The sequence below is a fragment of the Rissa tridactyla genome, chromosome 1 (genome assembly GCF_028500815.1).
Source record: "Rissa tridactyla isolate bRisTri1 chromosome 1, bRisTri1.patW.cur.20221130, whole genome shotgun sequence".
In the NCBI taxonomy this organism is placed as follows: Eukaryota; Metazoa; Chordata; class Aves; order Charadriiformes; family Laridae; genus Rissa; species Rissa tridactyla.
Window position 1 is genome coordinate 127,342,209 of NC_071466.1, and position 27,777 is coordinate 127,369,985.

At 50.8% G+C, this 27,777-nt stretch overlaps 1 protein-coding gene across 5 annotated transcripts in view; it reads left to right on the top strand.

The window, feature by feature from the left end:
• The first annotated feature begins 793 nt into the window (after positions 1-793).
• BOC (BOC cell adhesion associated, oncogene regulated) overlaps positions 794-27,777 on the top strand; it is a 59,007-nt gene continuing 32,023 nt past the window's right edge. For 4 of the 5 annotated variants that reach the window (XM_054188099.1, XM_054188102.1, XM_054188101.1 and 1 more), the window contains exons 1-2: positions 794-843; positions 1,131-1,254. The gene's annotated coding sequence lies outside the window, so the exon portion shown is untranslated. Of the gene's footprint in view, positions 844-1,130; positions 1,255-1,461; positions 1,513-27,777 lie in introns of those variants that run through there. The other variant, XM_054188100.1, reaches the window with a different exon arrangement.

Genomic DNA, 27,777 nt, shown 5'->3' on the forward strand with positions numbered 1-27,777 from the left:
GCAGAGTGCCACCACCGGAGCCTGGAGGAGGGCAGGAGCCTGGGCTGGGCAGACCCCTGGCAGTGCTCACACATGGTCACTCCTCCGTCCTTCCAGCAGGTGCCTGGCGGTGCGGGGACAGACCTACAGAAACGGGGAAACTTGACAGGTGGTCGGTGCAATTTCTACGCAACTCTCTGGGCTCGGTCCCTCCTGGGAAGGGGCCGGGGGGAAGGTCTCCCAGCAGATCTGCCACAAAGTCCTATTTATTAGCGGCCCATTTCCTTACAACTAACGAGTGTTGGTTCTCACAGCCGGGATGAGGTGGGATGGCCACCCGCTGTGGGGAGGCCACTTCAGCCAGCGAGGCCCGGCGGCTGCCACCCCACCACCACCACCACCACCATCACCCCACCGTCTGTCCCCTCCCCGGGGCAGCCGGGGACCCGCCGCTGTCCCTGTACCCCACAGCCGGCGGGGCGGCCTCCCGCCGCCCGGGCCAAACTCCTTGGCCCAACTTTCTTTCCTGCTTCCGCCTGCCGTGGTGGAGGGGAGGGCGGCGGGAAGCGGCCCTGCGGTGCCTCCTTTGGGGGTGGGCACCGGCCAGGCCATGCCGGCCGGTGTTATTATGTGGGGAGGGCGGGGGGCGGGACGGGACACGGACATAGGGGACGGGGTACGGCCGCTGCCTGTTTTTTGGGGAAAGGAGGGGGTTTATTTCGCGTTTCTCTCCCTTCTCTGGCTCCTCCTTCTTCATCCCTCCTCCTCAGGGGGAGGGGAGGAGGGAGGCTCTGGGGCAGGAGTAGCCAGAGCAGGGAATTGTTTGGGAGTTCAGTCATCCAAAAGCCGTCTCCCGTATGGAGGGTCTGGCTTCCCGCATCCCGGCGCCTCTTCCCTCCTCCTCCTCCTCCTCCTCCTCCACCTCCTCCTCCTCCTCCTCCCGCCGCGCCTGAGCTCTGCGCGGCCCCCCATCCCTAGCGGCAACAAACACAACCACCACCCCCAAACCAAGGGCACCCCACCTTCCCCTTCTCTCCCCTTCGCCGTCCCCCCCAAAGCCAGGCTTTTCCCCTCTTTCTCTCTCTCTCTTTTTTTTTTTTTTTTTTTTTTACTTTTTTTCTCTGTGTGTGTGTGTGCTGAATTCCCCGCAGATCCGGCCTGGAAGTTCCCCAGCTCCTGGAGTTAAGCCTCTTTGTTGCTTTCCTTTCGTTTGGGGGGCATCTTTGTGTTTCCCCCCCTTCCACCCCCTCCCCGCCTGCTGCAGCGGAGGCCGCGGTGAGTGAAGCCAAGGGAGGGGGGACACGGGGGGACTCGGGGGTGGGGTGGGGGGCCGGGAGGGAGGACGGGCTGCGGCGGGGCGCGGGGCTCGACCACCATCCCCTCCCCGCCTTCTCCTTCATCCGGCGGCGGCCCATCTTTGTGCCGGAGTTTGGGAAGTTGGCGTGGGGATGCGGGGAAGGGGCTCTGCCTCGGGAGGCGGGAGAGGTGACAGAGGAGGAGCGGCGACCCGCAGGTCTGTCCTCCCTCGGGCAGGTGAGATGCGGGGACGGGGATGGGGATGGGGGGGTTGTCCCGGCCCTTTCCCTCTCCAGCTCTTCCTCCTGGGTCAGGCGGCGTTAATGGAGGGCCCAGGCCCGTGCCTGGAACTTCTTCCCCAAAAGCTTAGTCTGAGACATCCATGGCCCCATCCTCGCCGGCGGCTAGTCGAGGAGGGAGGGGGCACGGCGGAGAGAGGGAAAGGGGAAAAAAGCTGGGCGTAATGAACCCCGGATTCATCCTCCGTGGCTCCAGCTCTTGTCAAAAGCTGATGGGAGTTTGCAGGCAAGACCCGGCTCCTGCAGATGCGAAGGCATTTCGGAGTGTGCCCTGTGAAGGGGGTGATGCTGCAAAGCGAAGCGAGGGTGGGTAGTGTGCCAGTAAAGTTTTTCTCCTCTCCTGGTGCGACTGCAGGGTTTTTAACCCACCGGTGCGAGGATGAGGAGCGATTTGGGTTGGGGGAAGTGATTTTTCTGCCCGGCGGTGGGATGCTGTGGGGTTTGTGCACGCGTGCCTCCGCTGCTTGGACGGCAGCTTTGGCAGGTCCTCCGGATGGTGACTGTAAATAGAAAATGTGCTGGGGAGAAGGCGGGATGCTGAATTTGTAGCTGTGTCCAGACGAGACTTTTTAAAGTGCGCTGAAGATACTAATAATTACTTTGAAAAATAATAACAGACTTTTCCCAACACCCCCCCGGCTGGCAAAAGGTACTTAATGCAATTATTGTATTTTTGAGGCGCTTCCGCAACTAATTCTGGTACCCCAAGTGTTATTTCACTGGCATTGTGGGAAAGGCAGTCCAGGTCTATTAAAGGGGGAGGTTTGTCCTTGTTTGTTTTAAAGAAACTCTCTTGACCTCTCTGCAGTATTATGCGAGTGGGATAACAGGAATCTACACACACACTGTGCGCCCGCGCGTAATTCCCGGCATGTCTTAAATTGCTTGTTTTTCTTGGTGCCCAATTCTCTTAATTTCTACACCGCTACCGTAGTGTCTTTTTGATACGTTCATTTGCAATCTACCATTAAAGTTTCTTTTCCCATGGGCTAAAAAACTACTGTGGAAAATATTAGAAGAATGTGGGTGTTTTGTAAGTAGGATTTTATCTTAGTTTTCTTTTCTTTTGAAACTAACTGCCTGTGTGCGTATATTTAGAGGAGGGTTCTTGCATATTTATGCATATACATGCAGACGCTTTTATTTAATGGGTTGGATATTGAGGTTTTGGGCTCCAGGAAGGATTTCAGCAGAAACACATCATGGGTTTGCACTGAAGATTTCTTCTGTTTATTTAAGTGACCTAAAGAAATGAAGGTGAAATAACTTCCTGCACTAATGGGAGTCATCTTGGGATCTTTTGAAGTAAATAGCACAATTAAGGAGAGCTGTGAGCTCCCTGCTGGGTACATCATATTTTCTAACAAGAAATAAATGGAATTTTGTTCCATGTACTTTTCTTAGCCCTCCCCTCTAGATACAGTAACAGGGACTCATCCTGCACACACAATGCAGACGAGGTCACAGTAGGTGTTGTCCATGAGGGTTGAAGTCAGATACAGAGCAGTCCTCCCTGCTGGTGTAGTTCCCACTGGTGAAAATGACACAGGTTCATCTGAAGGGCGCACAAGGGTCCTTGTGCGGATTTGAAAGGCAAGTTCAGTTTTCTCCCTCTCTTATACACCTGCATAGCCACAAGACGTTTCTTTGAGAAATATCTCAGTGCAAGTAACTGAATCCACACACATCTCTTCTCTGGTTGGTACACAGAAGAAGTATTACAGGTGCTACAAACTGGCATGTAAGTCTTACGGGTGCTCTGTATCCCTACAGTCTGGAAAATACAGCTTTTCTGTATCTTGTACTGACATGATACTGAAGCACAGAATGAGAGGTTCTTAAAGATTGCAAAGTGAAACCCAGTGCCTGGTGTTTGCAGAGGTCTTTCCAACCCTTTGGGTGTGAGACTCACAGTTTGGAGTTTTGCTCCATTGAAGGATGGGGGAATCATTGCTCAGTCCCCCTCACTTTTTGACGTTCTGCTCTGTCCTCAAAACTAACAGCAGGCAGATCCCTCTGAGCCCTCGTATCAACTTGCAGCCCCGCAGTTGCCAGGCTGCCGGTACAGCTCCTTCCACCTGACTAGGGCTGGCAGAGTTGGCCCTTTGGGAGCCAGCTGAAGCCTCCTGCCGAGCAAGGAGCGTGGGCTGCAGGTGGGGCCATGAAGCCAGCAGCCTCCTTTGTCCCCATCCTCCCCAGTGATGCAGAGGGGAAACTTCCTGAGTTAAGAAAACTAAGCCATTTGGGGCAGACCTGTATGTTTGTAGTTTCTTTTCATTGTTGCTTAATGACCACACTTGCCTACACTACCAACAAATCTACCTGCCAGTGCTTCCCAGCCTCTTCTTGAATTGCATGTCCTCAGGAATGCAGAAACCTCGCAGTCTGATACCATGCACGGAAAAAAAACCCCACTATTAGTTCTTCTGCCCAGGCTGTGGGAGGTAAGATGGGTGACAGGGCAGGAAAGACACTCTTTGGGTGGAAGCACAGGTTTGGATGTGGACTTGTTTGGGCTGTGTCCTCAGCACATGCCCTGTGTGAGATTAAAGAATTTTCTCCACAGCTTTGGTTTTCCCATGCAGAAAACAGAGCTAAACCCTGTGCCAACAGGGTGAGCGCTGTGGCAGGGCAGATACTGCCATCCACGTTGACTCTTGTCAGCCGACCAGCACCCAGCCTCGTGTCTCTCAGAGTGGAGGACCAGGGAGGACCTGCTCTGCTGTGCCAAGCCTCTCCAGGGCTGCTGGAGGGCTGGAGAGGCACTTCTGTGTCCCCAAACCCACTCCTTTTCCTCAGGCAAAGTCAGGCTGTCTCCCCAAAACACCCATCGCATGCCTTACGAAGTGGGGGAGCAGTGGCAGGGAAGAGTGTGTTGTGGACCGTGTTGGTTGTTTTAGCCCAGGTTGGCCCACGGGTGGGTTTTCAGAGACCTCAGGCTCAGTTAGTCTCAGTTTAGTCACTCAGCCCACAAGTAGTTACAGCAGCAGTTAGGCCGGTGTAGCTCTGAGTTAACAAAAGTTTCTTCAGCAGTAAATAATGGTGGACCGGTCGTTTTAATGCCTGATGCCGAGTGCCTGAGAGGTATGAGGCGCAACTCCCTTGGACTTCTTTAATGTGCAAGGATAACTTGATGTATTACTGCTGGCATGCTACCGACCAAGGCTTGCAAATCTCTTGGTTTGAACCGTTACCTCCCGGGCTAAAAACTTTGCAGTACGAAGTCTATGGTTGGGATGGGATATCCCGCAAGGAAAAAGCCTTCTTGCAAAATCTTCGGAGACTTCCTGTTTCTGGTTAGACTGAAAACATCCTGAGGGAAAAACCTGCTGCTGTGTATTTTGGTGCTCCTGTGGCCAGTCTCGGTTTAAGAGGTTGTTACGTATTCCAGTTCCTAGGCCACGAGAACAATTTAAGGAGAATAATGAATAAATGAATTGCAGGTCCTTTGGTGGAATGCGGGTGAATATCATCTTCCAGTTTTCTAAATGTACCTTGGGTAATTGTTCAACAAAAGGTATAACAAGCATCTTTTTTTTTATTTCCTTGTATTTGGTTTAGTTCCTCCTGACCCCGAATCATACGACATTGTTTCTGGTGCTTCGTTGGCTGAACATAGTGCTTGAAGCTGTTTTTCTGGAGGGAATGCTTGCAGGGTAGGAAGCTTGCAAAATTTGCTTCGCATGCACATTTGCGCGTAAGAGTTTTTTAAAATCTACTCCACAGGAGTGTGTGCTCCAGCTGTATGAGCATCCATGGGAAATCAAGACGAAAGGAGTGTGGATGCAGTGGCAGCAAGTTGGCTGAAGAGCTCAGCAAGATATTTGTTGCAGGGGGAAAAAAAAAAACGCTCAAGGGTTGCACAGTCCCAAAGCTGCCGCAGGCAGTGCAGGGCTTTCTACATAAACAGGGAACAACAGATCCCTGCCCTGAGGATGTTGCGTGCTCCTTTTATTAAAATGGCCTCTCTTCTTCCCTGCAAAAGGACAAACGGGGATGGGAGGCTCAGCTGTGCCTGATGGGGTTGTTAGCAGAGCACCTGGCACAAGGCAGACAGGGTGCCTGAGAGGGGCTCTCAGGGCTGCCGTTGTGTGTTGCAGGAGCCCTTGAGTAAGAGGCAGTGCCAATTTGTTTTGGCTCTGGTGGGATTGGTGGAGGGAAATGTGCTTCGGGGAGCGTGTGGGACGTGCTCGAGCTTCTTCGCCCTCCTCGTGGGCAGTGTGCCAGCACAGAGGTGAGAGCCAAACTTTACCCTTGCTTTCTGCTTGGCTGCTCCAGGGAAGCTGCTGCCCTGTGGCCGAAACCCTTGCCTGAGCTCCCCTTAGACGTGAGGATGGCGGCTGCACCTTGTGCCCCTGCAGCGGGTCGGAGGCTTGCTGGGCAAAGTCCAAACCACACCACAGCGTGTTTCCCCTATGAAAACCCACTGTTGTCGAGTTCACAGAGGTTTTGGGCTGTGGTGTCTCTATCTACGTCTGTGGAAGCCAGATGGTGTTTTGGAAACCAGTCATTTTTCATTAACTTCTGTGCCCGGCGTAGGCAGTAAGTCTTTCACCCTGGGCCCCGCAGCGGCAATGCCATTTTGGCTTTACAAGGTCCACTCTGGCAAAGAGATTAGCCAGCAGGTCGTACTCTTATGCAGAGCCACAGTCCTGGGGCCCCGCCAAATGCAAGGATGTGTTCACTGGTTGCGATGTCAGCGAGTCTGAACAAGCTAGTGCGCCTAAAGACTGTGCATCAGGCCCTTCTGCTATTCCTCAAATCATAAGAGTGGAGAGGAAAAGGGTGTAAAGATCCCTGTCAGAAATGTGTCATCAGGTTTCAAATGACAAAATGAGGTTGCTTTTTATTTTTCTTCTATCAAAGAAATTCTTCTACCACAGAGCCCTGTGAATCAATGTGTTGAGCTTAGTGTGGTTAAGAAAACTTGTGCTGATATAAACCTACTGAGGTAGTCTTTGAGAAATAAACCTCAAATGTGGATGCACTGGCCTAGAATATAGCATTTATATGCAAAATGCAGCTTCCTCTGGTAATGTCACTGTAATTTATGCAGGTACAGCAGCCATCTTGCTTAGTGATGCCAGTGTTTTAGGGCACAAGCCTGGGGTGTGAGGAGAGCTGGGCTTGGTTCTCCACTAGACCGCAGATTTCCCCCTAGGTTGGGGCAGGTTGCTCTTTGCCTCAGCTCTCCACCTGCAAAACCTGTAAGTGGCACTTCCCTGCCTCCTTGTGGTGTTGAGGTTAGGTCTGCTGGAGATGGAGAGAGACCATAGGTTTGCTGGCCCTCGAAAAACCTCTCGGATGAGGACCACGGCTGGTTTCAGCAGAGAGCCTCCCGCGGCGTTGGCAGCCCAATGGGCGGCTCCTGCGGTTGCCTCTGGGGGCGTCCACCCCTGTCTGCTGGGTGGATGTGTGCTCTGGTGAGGGTTGCGTGATGCTTTTGGTTTAGAGGGTAGGCTGGGTGTGCGGCTGTAGGGAAGGCGCTCTCTGAGCGTGACCCTTGGGGAGTCTAGCGTAGGTAGTAGCACTGCAGCTGCAGCGAATTTATGGCTCCAGCCAGTGGTGGTACAGAGAGGCCATTGTAGTCCTATGTACTGTACAGTGTACATCTCGACAGGCAAAGTGGCTCCTGGGTTGGTTTTCACCCCCCACCCCTCCTCCTCTCCATCCCTTCACGTCTAGCTTTATGAAGTTCCTCCCCTTAAATTGCAAATTTGGCCTTATCTTCAAAGAAGCCCTTTGGTGCCAAGCTTTTAAAGGTAGGGAAGAGGCGAGAGTGAAAACATCAAATCCATTAACAGCCCGGTTGCCAGAGAAAATGTTTTTTAAAACAAAATCTGAAACCTTAGTGTTTGAGATCCAAAGCCGAGATTGAATACAAGTATGGGCCTTGTCCCCAGAGAGTCGCAGCGCTGGGAATATGCTGGCAGAGACCATGGAACGAGGATTCTTGTGCATGCACGCACACAAATAGACAATTATTTGGAAGCCAATGGTATTCTGAATGCTGAATAATAATTTACTTCATCTAGTGCCTTCTGTCCCAAGTTGCTCCCTGAGCTGTAGCTGATGTGGAGAGCGTTCCCATTGCTCCAGTCCTCTGCTGGATGGCAGTCCCCTCTGGGGCAGGAAGGTGGTACTTGCTTGCATGTTGCTCGGCCGTGGGTGGTAAAAAGGACTAGCTGGCCCCACTTCTTCAGAGCTTGCTGCTGTCAGTGAGAGATTCCTTTGGGCCCCCTTAATGGTGATGAGAATGCGATTTTTGTGGTTTTTTTCCCCCAGAAGAAAGCTGCTTGTTTAACAAACCCAAGCAGTGTCAGAGTGGAGGGATGGATTTGAGTCCCAGTGTCAAGAGGTGTTTTCAGAAACATGCTGGGTGGGATTTTTCAGAAACACCTGGGGTGACTTTAATGATGTGGTGGAGAGTCAATGAGACTTGTGCATTGAGAGACCCGACAGCTCTCCCCTCACTTTTAAGTACAAGGTCATGCTTGGCAGGTTTGTGGGATGGTCCCACTGTTACCAGTGTAGCAGCTGCCCAAATTAGCCCCGACCACCTACTCCTGCTGGAAGTGGAATCTTTATTTCAAAAGTGGCTATCATCAGGCACGTCTTGGCTTGCAAGTAGTTGAAGTGCAGCTTCTAAGCCAGAGCCGTCTGGGCAGAAGGAGGGCACTATGGCCCAATTATCCAGCCTTAATGGGGTCTGAATCCAGTGAGGAGCACCCCATCACTGTCTCTTTCTTGCAGCACGGCCAGCCAGACCGCAGCAGAGCTGTGGGACCCTGACAGGAGAAGGGCTTGACATCTACTAGATTTTGAGTCCCCATGGGGACTTCCCTGCCCCTTAGCTGGCCACAGAGTATCTGTCTTGTAGCTGTCAGCCACCTCTGGAGCTGGAGGTTTGTAGGGTGAGACAGGGCAATGAAGAAGCTGGGACGTGGAGGGCTCCTCAGAGAAACATGCCAAGTGCTCTGGATGTGTCCATCATCACTGTTTCACCAATCTGATGCTGCTCTTGGGGTGTCCAGGGCTGGCCTGAAGGGAAAAGGTCTTTGTTTCCCAGCCTGTGAGGAGCAGAGCTCCTGGTTGCATTCCAGCTTGTGCCTGAACACTTCCATAATGCTGTAGAGAAAAAATCCAAGGCAGCGAAAGTGCTAGTTGCTTTTGAGGACCTTGCTGCTCTGGGTGCCTGAGCTGCTGTGAATGTTGCAAGAGTAGCATAGCACATTGGCACCCCAGCTCCAGGCCAGCCACCAGAGAGGGAGAAGGTCTCAGGATCATGCTCAACTGTGCTCAGTAACCATGCAGCCCATTAGCTCGATGATGGATGCTGAGAAAGGGAGGTCAGTACCAATGTGTGGAGCTGGAGTTGCTGGAGCCTGGGTGTGTGTTTGCTGACCCTACTCCCTTCTTGGCAGGGAGGTGAGTAGCCAGTCTGGGGAAGCGCTAGGGAAGAGCAGTATGGTTTACATGGTTATAGCGAGACAAGCCAGCCCTGTATCTCATAGGACAGGCACCAGTCTACTAGCAAGATCTAGCTGTACTTGCCTGGTACGCGAACACGCAATACAGGCTGTGGGATCCTGCTGATTGCATCATGAAGCCTGTAGTCTTCTGGGCGAGCAAGGGTCGACTATTTACATCATGTAGCAAGCCAGGCAGGAACATACTTGCTAAACGTACAGTTGTCCAGTTTTCCCCACGATTGCCTGGACTGCGGATTTGGGGAGGAGGGAAAAGGAGCGCAAAGAGAACAACATCAAGAACAAAGTGTCAAGCCATGTTTGTCGTTGATGCCTGACATGCACTCTACCCCATAATCTGGCTCCCCTGGGATAGCTTCGGACATCCTTAACCTCTGAGCCACTTCAAAGAACCACCTTTAAAAAAACTTCCCAAACTAGTGACCAAGCAAACCAGCAAAAATTTCAGCAGCCACAAAAATGTGAGCATAACCCAGCATAGCTCCAGCATTGAAGATAAGTAGAGGTTTCTCAACATTGACTCTCTGGATGAAGGCCTGAGAAAGGCCTGCCACGCCATCTTCCCCATCACCGTATTCCAAAACCTAAATTATTATTTGTATTACAGTTGTGTCTACAAGTTTTAACCAAGGCTGGGACCCAGCTATATTAGGTACCATGCTAACTTGTAATGGGAGATGGTTTCTACATCCTCATTCAAAACAGCAAGACAAATGCAGAACAGGAGGTAAAAACAAAGCATGACAAAGGACACATGTGCCTTGGGGTGACTCAGCAGGTCAGGAGTGTAGCTTAGTACAGACCCCGTGTTGCCTGATACCCAGTCCCATGCTCCATCCTCTGCCTTGGCCTGCTCTTCAGAAGAGGAGGTCAAAGTTGAGCATTGCCAGGGCTTGACTGAGAGTTGTCTCCCTTGAAGCTGAGAGTTGTCCATAGCAGAGTCTCATCTTCTGTAGTCCATAGCTCACATCAGTCACTCACATCGGGGTGATGTAGCTTCATGTGCTCCAGTAAATGGTTGCCTGAATGGGGCACTTGGGCCTGCAGGTGACGTTGGTAGCATCTTGCTGCTGTGGCATGCCTTGCTTTGGGGTGGGCAGCCGGTCTCGCGGAGCTGAAACTTCTGCCCGTCTTTCAGGAGGCAATTGAGCAGGCATTCTGCTGGTGTGCTGGGGGAATGGCAGGTGGAAAGCAAGAGAGTGTGGCTGAGGGGGAAGGAAAGGAGCCAGTTATGACTTTAATTCTCTCCTGTCAGCTAGTTTTCAGTTGCGGCGTCGTGCTTTGAAAGATAACTGGGGGAGCAGAGAGCTAGTGTAATAAAAGCGTTTTGCTTGCAGCGTGCAATCTCATTACATAAATATTGCGTGCCTTCTTTCTCGGGGCGGGGGGTGGGGGGTCTGGGACTGTGCTCCTCCTGCTTTGGAGGCACGGGCTTTCAGTGCACAAGCCAAGGATAAACTCAAACAGATGCTGCTAAGGCCAAGTCCATGCCTCTTGCTGTGACCCAGGTGCAAGCAGAGAGGTTGCTCACCTCCCCATGGTCAGCACGGAGGTACCTTATGCTGTAGGGAAGTGCAGGAGGAGGAATGAGGAGGAGCAGTGGTACAAGGAGCTGCTCTTCCTGAGAGCTGCAGGGTTGAGCACGTGGGCTGGGGATACACAGGGGTACCTGAAAGCTAACCTGACCCCTGCAGGCACTGGTAGCCCAGGATGGAGCAGCTGTGTGGACACTAATAGCAGGACACGAGCAAAACTACCTCTCAAGGGGGATCGGATTGCTTCAGTGAAACCTGTGCAGGTTCCTTCACCCCTCCTTTCTTGTCTGACTTACAGCACCATTTTGGGGAGCAGGTGGGAATGCATATGCATCCTCTTCTGGCACCTGTTTGTTTGCAAAAAGCTGTGGGCAAACTCTCCTGGGGGGATGCTTGTGGCCGTGCCGTGCTGCTGTCTGAATAACAGCATGAACTGCAGTCGGAGGCTTTTTTGCTTAGAGGAATGCTTTGAAACATATTGTTTGTAATGGCACTGTGTTGCCAAGGGCTCTTTGTGGCTGGATGAAGAGATGACTCCATGCTCTGCTCTGCAGGGAGAGGAGCCTATCTGAAGCAGGACTCCTCCATTTTGCAAGTGGGTTTGATCTGACCTCTTCAAGCTAAGTAATTTAACTACATAAGAGATCTTAGATGAGGTGTTCAGGCCCCTCCGGTTTCTCCCTAGCTCAGTCAGCGCCTTGGGAGCGTGAAGAGTGGTGGGAGATGCCAGACAGCTGCACAACTATGGCTTTTTCTTCTCTGTTGGCCCCAGGTCGCTCCTTGTGCATGGAAGACTGCAAGGAGGCACCAACGTAGCTGTTGCCTTCATTTCTGTCCAGGTGAATTTGGCAGGGTGTGGGATGGAGAAAGTGTCAAAAAATGTGTTTATGCCACCCCATCCCTCCTTGTGCTTATGGAAAATAATCACATTCCTCTCAGTTTTGCTGGGGAGGCTTTTTTTTTTTTTTTTTTCCTCGGACCCTGCAATGGGGAGGGAGAACGGGTTTGCAGCTGAGGCTGTTGCATGCCCCTGTTCCCCGCGTGTGTGCTGCCTCCCAAAGGATGCAGGGGCTGCCGCCAGGCTCTCACACCCTCTTTTCTCCGCATCTTCTGGCTCTAATTTCTTCGCTTCTGCCTGAGGTCCCCCTATGCCAACAACAGTTGCCGGGGCTGAGAAAGGCTTGTTGGGCCATATCCCGGATGCCCCTGTCCTTACTTGTTTTGGGGAAGGCTGATAAGGAACAACTGGGGGTGCCTCCCCAGGCGCCAGCCCGCTGCCGGAGAGGTGCTCCCAGTGGGGTGCTGGCATGTTGGAGCGGGTTCGGGGAGCCCTTGCCTGGGCAGGGTGGCTGCCTGCAGTTGCAGGCAGGGCTGCTGCCTCCCTAGAGGTTATTCTGGAGAAATACCATCCTTGAAAGGACAGCCACGTCTCTCCAGCCCTTCTTTCCCCACAGCTGGTGGGTTGGGGCTCAGGGGTTCAAAGGCAACGTTCTCAATTCTCTGCCAACATTTCTGATCTCACGACGTTTTGCAAACTGGGAGGGTTTTGTGTTGACCTGTCTCCCTACTGGCAGCCAGAGAAGCAGCTCAGTGGGGCTGGCGGACGCGGCATGCACCAAGGTGCCAGCATCTGCAAGGGGCATGTAGGCACCGGGCCAAAAAGCCTCAGTGAGCTGTTAATGAGCTACAGATTGACAGCTTTATCTGGGAGCCTGCTGCCTTGGGCTTCTAGAGCTTTCTGCTGAAGAAATACATGAGTAAAAGCTGGTGGTAGATAAGGGTTGGGAAGGAAGACCCTAAATTAAAGATCCTTAGAAAGGCACATCTGGGGTGGACCTCAAGAGATCACCTCTGACAGAGGCTCCTCGTGTTTTTTTCTGAAGGTTTCCTTAACTACTTGGAGGCTGCAAAAAAAGACTCATTTTCTGTGTAACACTTTTGTCATCGATAGGTAAGACCAGCAGAGGTTTCTCTGTGGCTTTTACAGCAGAGGCTTTCCAGAGGCTTTGCTGGGGTACAAAGCCCCAGAGGCTGTGATGGATGTGTTCCCCTCTTGGGGGGAAGGACGCTCCCAACAGATGTTTGTTATCGGCAAAGCGGGGGAACAGACAAACTTCAGCTGGTGAGAAAAGCAGAGGGAAATTATCACTGTTTCCCTGTTGGGCTTGCAGAGGGAATTCTGGAAGCTGCTTTTTGTCCCGTTGTTACGGTTTATGTTTATATAGCTTCTCTCTTTCATGAGGGACTATTAAATTCTGCAACGTGTTGTGGATGTGACTATATGAGAACTGCTTGCTTTACCCATCCCAGGGCAGAATGTGCCAGCTGCACAACTTGATTTAAAAATCATGGAGCAGCATTGCCTCAAAACTGAGGAGTGCTTTTCATCCTGAAAGAGTTTATGGTATTTTCCAAATTAAGAAATGGTCAATAATTTCCCTATTGGTAATTGTAGCTGAGTTTTCCCAGTTGCTACCGGGAGAGGGGAAGTCCTCATTCCCTTCCGCTTCTAAGATTGCATTTGTGGTCTGTAGCAAGTGACAGTATTTAGCGTAAGTTGGAGGGTAGGTACTGACTGAGCTGGTCTACAGATGACACTGCACTGAATAGTGAAAGTTTTTTATAGGGGTATTTAGTGCTATGGGACAGTCACAGACTTCCCTTCTCAAAGAAAGCGTTGACAGTCTCTGTAAGCAATTAGAGATAAATATCCTTGAGGCAGAGGATGTCTCTTTATTGTATTTTTTGTAGAGTACCTAATACTGAGGTCTTAAGGGAGTCTCTGTAAAATAAGAGAATTGAATACTCCTTATGTTCCTTTACGGGACAGTAACGTAAGGATCTTTGGAAGATCCAAAGTGTTTTAAATATGTTTGGTTTTTTTTTTTTTTTCCTGGCAGACAAGTGAGCAAATGGCAGAGATTTGCTATGTTCTCCCAGACCACTGCAGGGTGAGTCTTTGGAGAGGATGATCTGATCTTGTCTGTGAAAAGCCTATGAACACCTCTCAAGCAAAGGCGATTTTTGCATAAAAAGGCTTTCTAAATTGGTAAAGCACTTCACAAAAACATCTTAGTCCTTTGCAACAGAGGAAGAAGTAGACTTCTTGGCTTAGACCATTGCTGGGGCTTTTAAGAATTTCTTTGGCTGAACAGTATACGTTCATAGATGGAGAGGAGAGTCACTTCTGTTCTGCTTCCCCTGCTGTCACCTCCCGAGGCCCAGGGGCTGGTGTCGCAGTTTCTTCCTGGTCTCTTCACTGCATACGGTTTTCTCCAAAAATGACTAAATATATAAAACAAGGATTGGGTTTTGGGGTTGGTTTGTTGTGTTTTTTTTCTTCCCCTATTCTAGGACAGATGCTGACCACAGTCATGTGGGGTTTTTTGGTTTTTTTTTCTCCCTTACTTCCAAATGCAGTCACATAACAATAGCCTGGAAAAAAATACTGGAAATGAGTTGGTCATGAATTTGTTTCCTTTTTTGGGCTATAGGGAGCGGGTTAGCATTTGGGTGAGGAGGCTGGGAGCTCCAAGCCATCCCTTCCAAGGTTGAAGGGGGTTTAAATGGGGCACCGTCCTGGTAGAATGAGAAGTACTGTAGAAAGGCAGCCTTTTGTGGGCAAGGACTTCCATTGCTCCATGTGCAGAGCCTCGCGCTTGGGTCCCCTTTTCTCAGCTGGCCCCAAGACGTTATTTGCTATTTACGTAATAGTAAAGCTTTGTGCAGACCCTGCTAAACAGGCTTTGTCTGCTGCTGGCAGGCAGGGATGCCTAGAAGAGAAATGTTGCCTCTTGTATCAGGCTTCTTCAGTGGGTGACTGTTTGCTTTCCTTAACAGATTGCTAATAGAAGGTGGTGGGTGGTGTTGTCTTTCTTATTTATTTTATGTAGGACGTCATGACAGATGGTTATTTTGAATGTTGTCCACAGCTGTAGAAACTGCTTGCTTTCTAAACCAAGTTGACTAGGATGGAGGCATGGGAGCTGATGAGACACGGGATAGTCTGCAAACGAGGAAAACTGATCAGAGTACCAGTGGGCTGTTTTCCGTCATCTCTCTCCTGAGCAGCAGGCAGAGAAGTATTTTGCAGACAGGGTTGGGAGATATGTTTTCAGTATCTGGATCTTTAGGTCTTGGGAGGTGGTATCACCGTTTACAAGGAGAATGAATGGTCATCAGGTGGGACAAAGATGAATATGTGACTGCTGCACTGGTCAGGAGGGTGGCTGTTAAAATCTCAAACAGTACAGGCGGTGAAACCTTGAAATTTTATCGATGGTTCAGTGGATTTGGTTCTTATATGGAGAAGAAGTGAAAGCAAGTGGAGCTTATGCATACTGGAGAGAATACCATCTGATAAAGGCTAGACCAGTAGGTAAAGTCTTCAGATCACAGTAAATTTCCTTAAAGTATTTATTTATTTATGGCTTTGGTGAAAAAAAAATTCAACCAGCTGTGTTTAAAAATATAACAGTAATGAGATACTTAAAAAAGGAGTTAATCTTTCCCTCTCTTTGACGTGCTGCAGAACACCAGCTGTAGCACAGGCGAGCCCTGGGGAATCAAAATGGCATAGCCCTGCAGCCAGCAAGCCAAAGTCACACCTTGGGAAGCCAAACCCCAGAGGGAAGCACCAGCCTGCAGCGGGTCACAGGGATGCTGGAGGGGTGACCCTTTGGCCATCCTCCCAGGGCAGCAGGTTCAGCCTACCAAGCTCTTCAGGGCTCCCCAAATCTCCCGCAGCCCCCCAGCCAGTCGCCCTAAGGGCAGCAAGACCCAATTTTGTCTGTGCTGCTGGAAAGCCTTGAACTGTCTCTGACATCCTTAATGGGGAAATGCTGGAATGAGGAGGAGGGGAAACCAAGGGCTTTTGTACTGAGGGAACAAAAAACATCCTCTGCATGTCCCTGGGTTCAGCTGTTACAGACTCTCCAAATTGGACTGGGTTTTTTGTTTTGCTATTAAATGCTTCTTTAGTAAATGTGATTTTTTTATTTTTTTTTTTGGCTGGAGGGTGTCTCTTTGGGAGACAAAGCCAGTTTGGGGCTCTTCATTTGGCCCATTGATCTTATCCACAGACCATGTACAAGCCCTCTCCTCCAGGCTGGATTTCCTCTAAGATGCCCTATGGCTTTGCAATGGCCAAGCCTTCCTGTTTGGTAGCGAAGTTGGAAAGGCCAGCAAGGACAGGCCAGCTGTGTCATGTCCTCCAGCCCTCTGCCAACGGGGGCTCAGTGCAGGGTTGGGGAGCACTGAGAGGGCTACAGCTATGAGTGGTGAAAAATGTATGTGGTGATTGGCAGGAAACTGAGGAAGAAGACGCCTCTTCTGATGATGGTGGGGTGGCACGTGGTAGACTAGAAAGGTAAAGCAAGTTAGGTTTGGTTCTAGGTGGAGGTTTGTGTGGAGAAGTCTTGTTTCGTCTGGGCCTACTGGTTTCAGCTTCAAGATGACATACCGCAAGAGAAAAATCTTTCCCCACTGTTTCCTTTTTCCACCACTGGTAGCTAATCAAGATTCAGTTTTAATGACTTCCCTCTACTCTCTCTGCTTCCTCTCCCCCTGCCCCACACATGCCTCTTTTTTTTTATATATTTTTTTAATGCATTTCTTTTTGGCAGAAGTTGAAACGCAAGAAGCATTTGGACAAAGATGAAACCAGTGGAGGAGCATGTTGGGCAGTGCAGTGCTTTGTTCTGAGTTCAGGGGGAGAAGAGGGGGAAGTGAGGGGGGTGGGATGTCATTTCCCAGATGGGGACCCTGCCAAAGATGTTCTTGCTTCAGAAAGCAAAGAACAATTTTTGAGGTTATACCAGGTTTAACCCTTTGTTATCCCACTTCTGCTGTGCAGGGAAACCCCCCTAGTCCTGGTGCCAAACTGGGGCCATGTTGTGTTACGTGGCCCAGGTGACATGAATCCAAATTCTGCTGTTGTGACTAAATGCTAACGACAGTCAGAGGTTCTTGTTGCTGGAAACCATAAAGAGTGCATGAGAAATCTGTGTTTGTCTGTGAGCGTCCAGAACCAGCATGGTTGCCGTTTGAAAAACAAAATCAGCGTTTTCCTCACAGGGGGTTGGGACCGCTGTGCTGTTTCCTGCCCTGCCCAGAAGCACCTGGTGGGATCCGGGATGCTGCTGAACTCTGCTTCAGCTGTTCCCATCAGGGGGCAAGGAGTACGTTGGCCTTGTAATGTGGAAGATGCTTGGGAAGCACCTTGTCCTCTGGCCAAAGGAGCCCTGCACTGCTGAGACCGGGGCAGCAGCGAGCCCTGCCCCCGGATAGCTCGTGGATGTGCTGGGAACTGCTGGGAGGTTGCAGTGCTGGTTCCTCCTTTCTGTTTTGAGCCAGTCTCCTGTGCGAGAAAATTGTGATGTTGGAGGGTATGGGGGGTGGAAAACCTCTGTAGGCATGTACCACTATATTTGTGTCTGCCTTGGGCCGTAAATATTGCACAGTGCATAGGCCACTGATTTAATTGCCCCAGTGCTGTTGCACAGTAGCAAACTGAGGGTGTGAGGATACAGGAGGGGATCAGAGAAGGGAAAATAAAAGCAGCTCTATCTCTTCATTAACATATTTTCCGGGTCATAAATACTTGGAGCACTTGTGTCAGGACTCCAGAGGAGGTCATGTACCTCCTGATTAAAAAAACCCCAAGGGTTTGGGTGTGTGGTGCTGGGCTGTTTGTTGGTATGGAGATCCAGCCTCTTCAATCTGGATGGGGTTCTACTGGAAAGACCACCCTTTTTTTCTCAGAGCTGGAGGGGACCTGTGCTGTATGCATAAATTCCCTTTGTGTAAACCCAGGCGGAGTCACTGTTCACCACAACTAAACCTGCAAACCCTTTCTTCATGAAGACCAGCAGTCTCTCTGGCCCTCTCACAGTCCCTTTTGTCCAGAAAGGGAGGTAGCAGCTTCCCTAATTCCCCTGTGATCCTCTTGAACATGAACACAGTCTTCAGCTCCAAAGAAGGTGTCAGTAACTTTGGGCCGGAGACCACAAACTTCCTCTTCCCAGCAGCTTTGGCTGCAGCGTGTTGAATTTTTGGTGGCTTGCACATAGTGCAGCTGGCCCCAGATGTGCCAAGGAGTGGTCACAGCAGCACCACTGTGGGTGCAGGGGTGGCCAGTGACTAATAGAGAAATGATGCATATCATGCAGGCCTTGAAACATGCCTCGTGTCTTGCACGCTTCCTTCTAGACAGCCAAAAGAGGCCTGATCTGTAGGAAATGAATATAACACCACTCTGGTGTCACCCATCGGGATGAGGTGGGGGAGAATAGGGGTATGCAGACAGAAGATGTATGTGCGTGATCACCTGTGATGGGTTTCAGCTTTATTTTTCAACATGTGCAATCTTGAATATTTTCCCATGGAGGTCAGTAGACCTGGTTGGAAATTTCTTGTGCACAACTTACTGCACAGTATGCCTGAACTTGCATATTTTTCATCCCTTTTCTTGGACCCCTTAAGTCACCTGCATATGCCTTTCAGCAGTCTTGTGAACCATAGGTGGGAAGCACTGACTGATGGATAGGCACTTGGGTGGGGAGCAGAAGACCAATGTTTACCTCCCTTGCTCCACTGCTGACTCTGTGTGGCTAAAAGAAACTGCCATTGCCTCTTAGAGGTTCCTTTTCCTCCTGCCCATTGGCTTTAGCCAACTTAAGTAAAAAGCATGGAGAGTGGTCGTGGCCTTTGTGCAGCCTTGTAGCCTTGCTCAGTGCCACTGAGCACCCCTGGTTTCAGGGCTGAGGTCGGCCGACCTGCCATTAGATCTGTGGTGTGTTTGGCCTTGGTCTCTGGCTCCCTGTAAGCATGGTAAATACCACCACAGGCTTCTAGGTACAGCGAGACTGAAAATAAGCGTGTGAAATGTGTCAAGGCCAGGTTGGATGGGCTTTGAGCGACCTAGTCAGTGGAAGGTGTCCCTGCCCGGGGCAGGGCGGGGGGGGGTTGAAACTAGATGATCTTTAAGGTCCCTTCCAGATCTCACCATTCTATGATTATGATTGTATGATATCAGTAGCTGTTGAGTATCACTTCTTGTCTTGGAGGACTCCCTTCAGCCTGGAGTTTGGCTTCATTTCACTTGTCCAGGTGGTTGCATGTGTACGTGTGTGCTGCAGGAAAGTGTCCATTGAACCCACGCAGACTGCTGTGCCCACACCTGCCCAGGTGTGCAAATCCTGTACTGAATGAAAATATTTGGAAGGTGTGAATTGCTCCTTGTTCATCTAACCTGGTGGTGGGTCTTCCTTTCAGCCCCTTGGCTTCACTAGTGCCTGCTGATGGGCTCGATCGTGGGGCATTTGGAAACGGTGACACATGGACTCCGGTGTTTCTCCTTCTCTGTTTGCTTAGTTCTTGGCAGCTGCATGTTTGAATGTTTGCTTGACAAACAGTTTCCCTGGAGTCTGTGATTACAGAAAGTTTAGTCTGACAAACCTCACTGAATTATCCTGTTCTCTGTTGTCAATAATCTCTTGGTTGCTGTCTCCCTTAACCACAATATTTTGTGTGTGGTGCAAATTCATTTTTTTTTTTCCACCCGTGTTGTAATCAGCCTGCCCCTCCCTGCTTGGTTCAGTTACTGAGGCTGTATCCCCGGGATGCTGACATCTGTATTTTACTAATCCAGAAATCCTGAGGCTACCAGGAAGCAGTACAGATAATAAGACTGCATACCTGTCTAGCACCTTTCATCTGAGAATCTGAAATTGTCTGACTCATCTTACTGCTTGTACCAGCTGGGATTTGCTTTTCCTGTTTTTGCAACCTGGGAAGCTGAGACACGCGGTAGGGGGATATTTTGTCCAATAGATGAAGAAGCGATTGCAGAAATGTGGTGTCATAACCTCCACAACTATGAGTTTCTATCTCTCTTTGTCGTGCAATACCTAATTTGTGCCCAAAAGGATAGAGATCTGAGCGATTGGTTGGTTTCGAGTAACACTTTATTTGTAGCGATCCACAGCTTTTTTTTTTTTGGCACCCTGATAAATTCCACCCAAGAACAAAAAGGCAATTGCAAGATTTCTCCAAGGTAAGTTACCTTCCTTGTCTGTGATCAGGTGTCCATAATGTGGGTCACGGGAAGGGCGATAGCCAAATATTGTCTCTTGTTGTCAGTTTGGTGGTTTGGAGTGATGCTGAGGGCCAAGTGTTAACCGCGGGCCCAGAGAGGGGAAGGATCTCGCTGTGTGTTTCAGGAGCGGTAACGAGACTGGTGGAAACATGTCTGCAGGTGGTTGGGTGGTCAGCCTGGACCGTTAATCTGTCCTGCTGCTGGCCTGTTTTGGATGAGGTCCAAGACCAGGTAGGAGACACTGCTGCTTTTCTTACCGCCTCCAAACACAGCTGAGGACCTTCCAAGCTAACCTAGGCTGGGTTATGGTTTTGGGTGGGAACCACAAGTAAACCACGTCAAATCGCTGGATTTGACCCCAAACCAGGCAAAGCGCATGAGCTTCTGTTTCGTTTTGCTTGGGGATGACTGGGAGAAGAGGGAGATGGAGGAAAACCCGCGTGGATGCGGCATTGATGTAAGGCCATAGGTGATCCATTCCTAAAGCCCGCAAGTGCTGTTCCCACAGCTAGACCAGGACGGTGAGGGCAGAATGATACCCAAGCTGACGTCCCCTGGGAGCTTGGATGTAAAAGGAGGGATATTTTGTCTGAAACCCTTCCAGACAGGGACAGTTGAGAGGGAAGGGAAGAAATTTAAAAAAAAAAAAAAAAAAAGGTGACAAGGATGCGTGCCCCCGATGTATGCAATCTCAGCTGAGGTGATGGGGAAGCTGGGTCAGCGTTTCCCGGTGCTTCGGGGCACCGGAGCATAGTGTGCATGGGGGATAAGAAACCCTCAGGAAGAGAGGGGGAGAATTGTAAGCCCCAGGAGGTAAAAGTGTATTTATTCTTCACGTGTTCCATCAGAACACACTAATTCTGCCTGGAAGGGAGGGCAAGTGCGTGCAAAACCAATCCGGCTCGCTAGGAAAGGGGTGCGGGAGCGTGATGCCAAATGGCTCGGGAAATGTTGCTTTAGACCCCTCTTTCCCCTGGGCATCCGTGCAGGGCACCAGACTAGCACCCCTATGTGCTGACCCTCCTGTGGCCGTGTGCCAGGGCTTCGTAAAGCGCCTCCAGCTCCCCTCTCTGCCCCCCTTCTTCCCCCCTTCTCCCATGTGCTTTTATTCCTTTCGCAAACAGCGTATGCCAAATCCAACTTCACAGCTGGCTCTGCTCCACGTGTTTGTTTTCTATGCCTGCGCGGCGCTCGCCAGCTCTGCTTGCGCCGAGGTGGAGGCGGCGGGGGGAGAGGGAGCAAGGGTGGCTGGGGAGGGAAACGGGAGCAGGCTGCTGCTTTCCAAGCCCTTATTTGTTTAAAGCTTAAGCCTGTTTGAGAGAGCCTTTTTGGAGTTGAGGGGTAAGTGGCAGGGGTGGGATGGGGGGGAACGGAGAAAGTAAACTGTGCGTCAAGGAAAGCAAACTTTGCAGCTGGAATTGCTGCTGGTGCTTATTGTGTGAAGGGCCCGGGGAGGTGCCTCCGGCTGTGTGCTCGCACTCGCTCTCTCGACACGGGTGCAAGCGTAAACGGGCACGGGCAAACAGCAGGGAGCCAGCGATGGGTCTGTGCTGTGTGCGGGCAGTGCTGCCCGGCGGGCATTGCCACTGTGGTCGCATAAAACTCTGGTGCAGGTGCTGGCCATGGCTCTCACCAGCGTGTCCTGGTGGCCAGCCGGGGTGCAGGCAGGTAAGCCTTCCTTCCCAGGCTCTGGGGCAGCAGCGTGGTGCCGCTGTGGCGCGTTTCCCATCTTTTTGTCCTGGAGCATCCCCTTGCAGAGACGGAGAAACCAGGTGCTGGGCCCTGCCCATCTCTGCCGGGTGATGCGAGGTCTTACTCCATCTCCTGCCTGCGTTTGGGTCACTGTTCTCAACCGGGACATCATTTTCAGAGAGGCGTGTTTATTGCTGGGATGATAAATGGGACAAATGACGTGCAGACATAATATTTAAGAAAAAAAACCCAAGAGATGGCAACAGTTTCTTCTTTACCTCTGAGCCAGGGGAAATCTGTAACCCATCCCAAGACCCTGCTGTGACTGTGTCCCCCATCATTTTTCATCTCCAGGTGGGCCCCATGGGATTTTGGGGCAGCACGGCGGCTGCTGGTCACAGCACGAATGAGGGCTGTGGCTCAGCCTGTCTGGGTGCTGGCACTCTGCACCGAGCCCCTGCACCCCACCTAGGCATTTGGCACCAGCCGGAGCATTTTCTATGGGCAGTCATTTCTGTCCCTTTGTTTTGCTGGCCTCGAGCTTCCTCTTGTGTTTTTTGGAGTAGTGACATGTCTTCCAGGGGAAATTTGTCCCAGCAGAGAGTCCTAGAGTCTTTTGACCTGCTCCCGCAACCAAAATGATTATTGTTAGTGAAAAGCATTTAAGTGACAGCTATGGAGAGTAAAAACTCCCATTTATTCCCCAATTTATAAAAGAGAGAAAATAACCCCAACTTTTAAATACCATCTTCAAAGGACAAGAAAAAATGGGCTCGTGCTCTTTTGCATCCCAACAACAAGGCATTGCTGAAAGGAGTGCAAACTAGAAGGCAATTTCTCTTTATGGTGGTGATGGGGATGTCTCTAAAGCCAGCCATCTGGGGATTAAACTTTGTATTGACGTTACTGGCGAGTACTTTGTCCTGTCTCTTTTGTATGCTCTTCTGGATTTTGATGTCAACTGTGTTAAACTAGCCTCACGCTTGTTAATGCGGTTTCTGGGCCTGCTCCCATTGAAGTCATGGCAAAGATCAGGGTGATTTTGGAGACAGCAGAATCAAGTCCTCTGTTAGGATCTTCTGGATGTGCTGTTTTAGCACGTATTTCTGCTGTGCCGCTGGCTTGTATTTTATATCAGCTTGGTCAGTTTTTTACTGCAACTGTTGGAGGTGCCCCTGCTCCTCAAATACACACTGGAAGAAGGCTCGAAAGCTAGGAAAGCTACCCAAGTCTTTGCTCTGCTCCAATAGGGAAATTTCCCCATTGCAACTTCCCCCAAGGAGGGCTTAACAGTGTCACCCCCAGTTTCTGTGGGCTTTTCTGGTTTGTTTTTTTTTTTTGTTTATGTGTTTGTTTCACTCTATTGTTGTTCCTAATTGGACATGGACAAGATTTTTCTATTGTTCCTAGACAAAGATGACTTTTAAAAATTATTTTTTAATTGGTACTTGAAGGTAGTCTCATATTTAAGCGTATAAAGAAGCGGGCTGCTCTCAAAAAGCATCCATAGCTGCTGTCTTTCTGGCTTGTGATCCACTCTGTGAACAAGAGCTTTTGAGACCCGGTTCGGAGGTGGCCGTAGCTGACAGGCACACTGAAATGCTCCCTGCTCCCTGGGCACTCCTGTGGCGCTTCATGCAGGTGCTGACTGGTGGTGTTTGTCTGGTGTACAACTCCTCTGTGCTTTGGTTTATATTGTATGGATTCTGCTTTCAGAGAGAGGAGCGTTTCATCTGGTGGTTACCAGCATGAATGGACGCTGTGATATTTATTGTCTGCCCTGTTGCAAGCCTGACCCATCACGAGACAGAGACAATAAAACGGAGATCGGTCTCTTCAGGGCAGCTCAGTGTCACACCTTTGCTGTGATTTGTGGTCCTCCTTCCCTGGGGCCTGTTACTAACCGCTGGGCCAGCTGCAGAGAGGCCCTAGGGTGATATTAGGTAGCGTAGAATGCAGCATTTATAGTGTTGCTGCTGCATCAATGGTGAAATACTTGTTTTGGTCAACGTGGCGGTGTCCTGTGGTTGGGGAGTGAGGGCTGGCTGTGTGTATGTGCTCGTCGAGAGCTGCTGGGGGAAGCAATGCAGAGCTCAGCGAAAACAGCTTTGAAGGAGAGCATCCTTCTCTTCCCCGTGGAAAAATGTTGTTTCACTGGGACCAGAGCACACTATGGAAGCGCATCTGTTGATTAAACTTTTGTGTTGGGAGCAGGATGGAGTTTCTGGTGAGAGCAGGCGTCGTTTTCCTGCTATCATGAGTAACCCACGTTTAAACAAAGTGGGAGAGTGGCAGCTGGGAAGGGAGAGATTTGCTTGAGATGTGGCAGTCCCAGGGGACAGCCCTTACTCTGAGGAAGACAGGGCAAGGGCTTGAGCCTGGGCACATGAGCAGCAGCTGAGCCATGGCATTGCCTGCTCTGTGCCTCCCCAGCCCCTGGAGCAGTGGGGACAAATGCAGTGTAAGGAAATAAGCCAGAATCCCAGCTCCTCCATTTCACCTTCTTTCTTGACCCCCCTCATCTCAATTTAATTTTCCTGCCTTTTCTGTTCTGCCACCTTTATTCCCCGCTTCCCTTTGACATCTCGCAGAGCTTTTGCCCAGCATCACTTTCCCAGCATCTGCCTCTTCTCTGACCTCTCCCTAACCCAAGAGGCAATTAGAGCCTCAACCTCAGACTTCAAGTTTTGGGTTGGTTTTTTTTTGTTTGTTTGTAAAGGATGAGAAGGGAAAAACAAAAGCAGTGCCCTGACTAATGTAAACTAGCCACAGGCGCATCTGTGCCTGGGCGATGATGGCTCCTGGTGGGAACTGCCCATCCCTCCCAGCGCTCTCCTTGGCTGCAGTTGCTGACAAGGAGGGGAACAACCTGACACTGGGCTCACGTTGGTGTGGGATTCGGTGTGGTGGAGCCCAGACCAGAGTCAGCAGCATCGCCTGGTGCTTGCTGCCCATCCTGCAGGTCGCACAGCGTCAGCCCCCAGCAGAGCCATCCACTGGGCTTTCCTCCCCCAGGAGCGTGCTTTGCCCCTCTGTGCAAATAGGAAAAGGTGTAGATGCTAGATAAATTTTGTTGTCGCCTGTATCAGACAGCCTAAAGGGAGTAACTTTTCTGGCCAGTGGTGTGAAGTCTCTAGGACATGGGGTAGTTTTTGCTCTGTGCTTAGTAGGGCCTCTGTCTGTAGCTCTGACTGCATTGATGCTGATCCCTGGCTTTAGTTGTGATGCGAATGATAAAGCGGGCATTGTCTTCACATGGCAAGAGATAGGATGCTTGAGGTGACGGGCAAGTAATACAGTGCAGTAAATCCCCCGCTTCTACGACTGAAGGTGTTTTCACGTCGCCCTTGTGTCAATGGGTGACCCCTTTCCTGCTGCCTCCTCTGCAGTGCTTCTCACCACAAAAATGCAATGTTGTCCCATTGCAAAGCCCCAGATAAGTCAGGGTTTATTGCTACATTGTGAGCTGAGTTTGTAGCAGGCATGGGGAAACGGAAAACGCTCCAGAGTAGGTAATTATCTCCATAAGTGTGTGGCTATATTGATGTAGTTTTCCAAGGGGATCCTGACCCTTTCTCACGGCACCAACTTTGGCATAAGGGTAAGTTGAGCTGCAACCCTGTGTACACTTGGTCGGGGTCTCACCAGTCCTTGATACCAGCAGTTCTGCTGATTCCTGACGTTTGACATTCAATCCCCCAACATGCCTGACCTGCACTCTTCTGTAAGCACTGGAGATGTGCACTCACTTTGGGAGTCCTCAGCTCTTTAAATTACGACATTAGCTGGGAGGTTGGAGAGTCCACAGGTGGATCAAGGATGAGAAGGATGGGGAGTGTGGAGGAAAAGTTGGTCTAAAGCTATGATAGCTTTCCCAGGTTGGAGGCTGAGCCTTGATTAAGGCTTTCAACTGGAGAGGTGTCCTATCCTGGCCTCAGGGGCATCCCTGGTGACTGCTGCAGGGCCGCTTTCCCCCCTCACGCGCTTGGGAGAAGGAGCCAGCGAGCAGCCAGCAGCTCCAGACTTGTTGCAGCAACAACATCTGTTTCCTAGGTGCACTTTGTTTCTGAAGAGGCTGCGCAGCACGCTCCATCTGCGCCCTTCTCTTTTATTTTTTTTCTTCTCTCTTTCCCCCCCCCCCCCTTTTTTGTCACTTGTGCTGCATTCGGCAGCCGAGGACGGAGGCACTTAGGGGAGGCGAGCGCTTCCCTGGGAGTTCCCTGCGCCAGCCTCCGTGCCAGCGCTGGCTGTGGGGCTCTTTCCACCCGAAGCAGCATTGTCAGCATCTTGACAGCTGGCCGGCTGCATGCTTATTAGTTGCTCCTTTCCTCTTGCCCTCCACCTCTCCTTCGCCTCCATAACCACCTCCACCCTCTCCCTTCCCCCTTCGGGCTCCTGCCCCGCCGGCCGGCCGGCCCTTTGGGGAGCCCCCAGCCTCTCCAGATTAGAGCTCTCCAGGGACTTGGTCCTTTTGAAAGGAAGAAAAGGGAGGGGAGAGAGTCGGGGGCGGGGGGTGGGGGGGAAGGAGGGGGGAGAAGGAGGGGAGGAAAAAAATTTATTAAAAAAAAAAAAAAAAAGAGAGAGAGAAAAGAAAGAGGGGGAACAGAAGAATGAAAACAGACCCAAGGGGCAATAGTCCCTCGAGCCATTTCACTGCATTACAATGAATATGGACTCTATTAAGCTCCGTTCTGCCTGTTAGTGTTTCCCAGGGCAACACAGCTCCCATATGGCAAGCATGCAGCAGATTAGGGTAGGCCTCCGGGCTTCATTGAGGGCCCGAGGCTTGACTGGCAGTTGAACCCCATCCTTGCCCCCCCCTCCTCACACTTGACACTGCCTGTGTTTATCTAAAGCAAAAAGGGCCGGGGTGGGAGAAGGGGGCATTTGGGGGGTTATTGTCCCGGGCAATGGGAGAGGGCAGGGAGAGGGATTGGGGGGGTGATGAGGGAGGGAGGTGGGATGGAGGAGAAAGGGGGTGGGGGGGCGCAGCCCCTCATACATATTCAGGAGGGGTCTTGAATGGGCAGAGGAGAAATAAAGCAGATGGAATTCATGTTAAAGAACAGCCACAATCGCCCTCCAAAAACAAGGAGAGAAAAGCGGGCAGCCTTAAAGGAGCGTAGGGAGCAGCGTTTATCCAATTAGCAGGGTTGTCAAATTGAATTTACTCAGAATGGAGGGGGAAGCCGGGGGGGGGAAGGAGGGAAATTAAGTGTCTAGGGCATGGGGGGAGCACGATATTGAAGAAAGGATGCGGGTTTTCTTTCTTTCTTACACTTTAGCCTTGTCTTTTCAAGGGCTGGAGCTGTTTTCGGGTGCGCCAAAGGGCAGCGAAAGCCGGCGTGCATACTCTGTTTTAGCACAGGGCTCCTCTCCTGGTAGCTGTGGAAAAAGGGAGGCATATCCCAGGGGGCAAGGCCATCCTCGCATCCCTGGCCCACCGGCAGCAGGGCTGTCTCAGGCCAGTGGGTCCAGTCACCCTGGGACCACCGTGCCACAGGCATGTCCCGAGGCAAGCCGCAATCACTGCGGTGACACTGTGGCCAGCATGAGGGTGGCATTTCCTTCTTCAGTCAGCCTTATGCTTGCTGGCTGATGAAATGCCAACATGAAGGGGTTTGCTGGCGCTCGGCGAAGTCAGCCTGGAAAGTGGCACTCATTTCAGAGGAACGGTTGGATGGAGATGTGCCAGAGAACACAGGCGCTGGGTCTTCAGGGGGTGCGACCAAAAGTCAGACAGGCGATGGGAAGGCTTTGTGTCCTGTTGCTAATTCAAAGCCAGCATGCCCGGTCTCCTCCCTGGCGATATCACAGGCAGTTTTGGAAAGGAGTTGCCTAGGGCAGTAGCTTTGTCTTGAGGAAAACGGGACGAAAAAAAAAAAGTCACAAAGATCACTGCATGATTTGTTTGGCTTGTTGCTGGTTCGGTTTGCAGGAGCATTTTTGTTCAAGGAAAAAGAGTTGTTTTACCTGTGAGTTTAGTTTATTTTTTTAGAGAGGTGTCTGTTGCCACTGAATTGCTCAGGACTTGCTTGGAGAAAATCTGTGGTTCTTTTTTAGGGTCACACAGTGCCCAAGCACAATTTGTAGTTTACAGGTAAACTGGCTAATCTGCATGGTCATGGTGCCATGCCAGGTTTTGCTCTGGATATTTTCCTTATCCCAACTATGAGCATGAATTTATCCCAGGCTTTCTCTGTGGTGGCTTCTTGATGGACACACTGAGCTCACAAGTAGCCAGTAAGAGAGTCTTTTTTGCCTAAGCACTTTAAAAAAGGGAAGGGGGGGGACGACACACTCCTCACACAGTTAATCAAGGGCTATGTTAACAGAGCTAATGCACTCTGAAGTCAGGAGCTTTCAGTGCTATAGAGGGAATCAGGCAA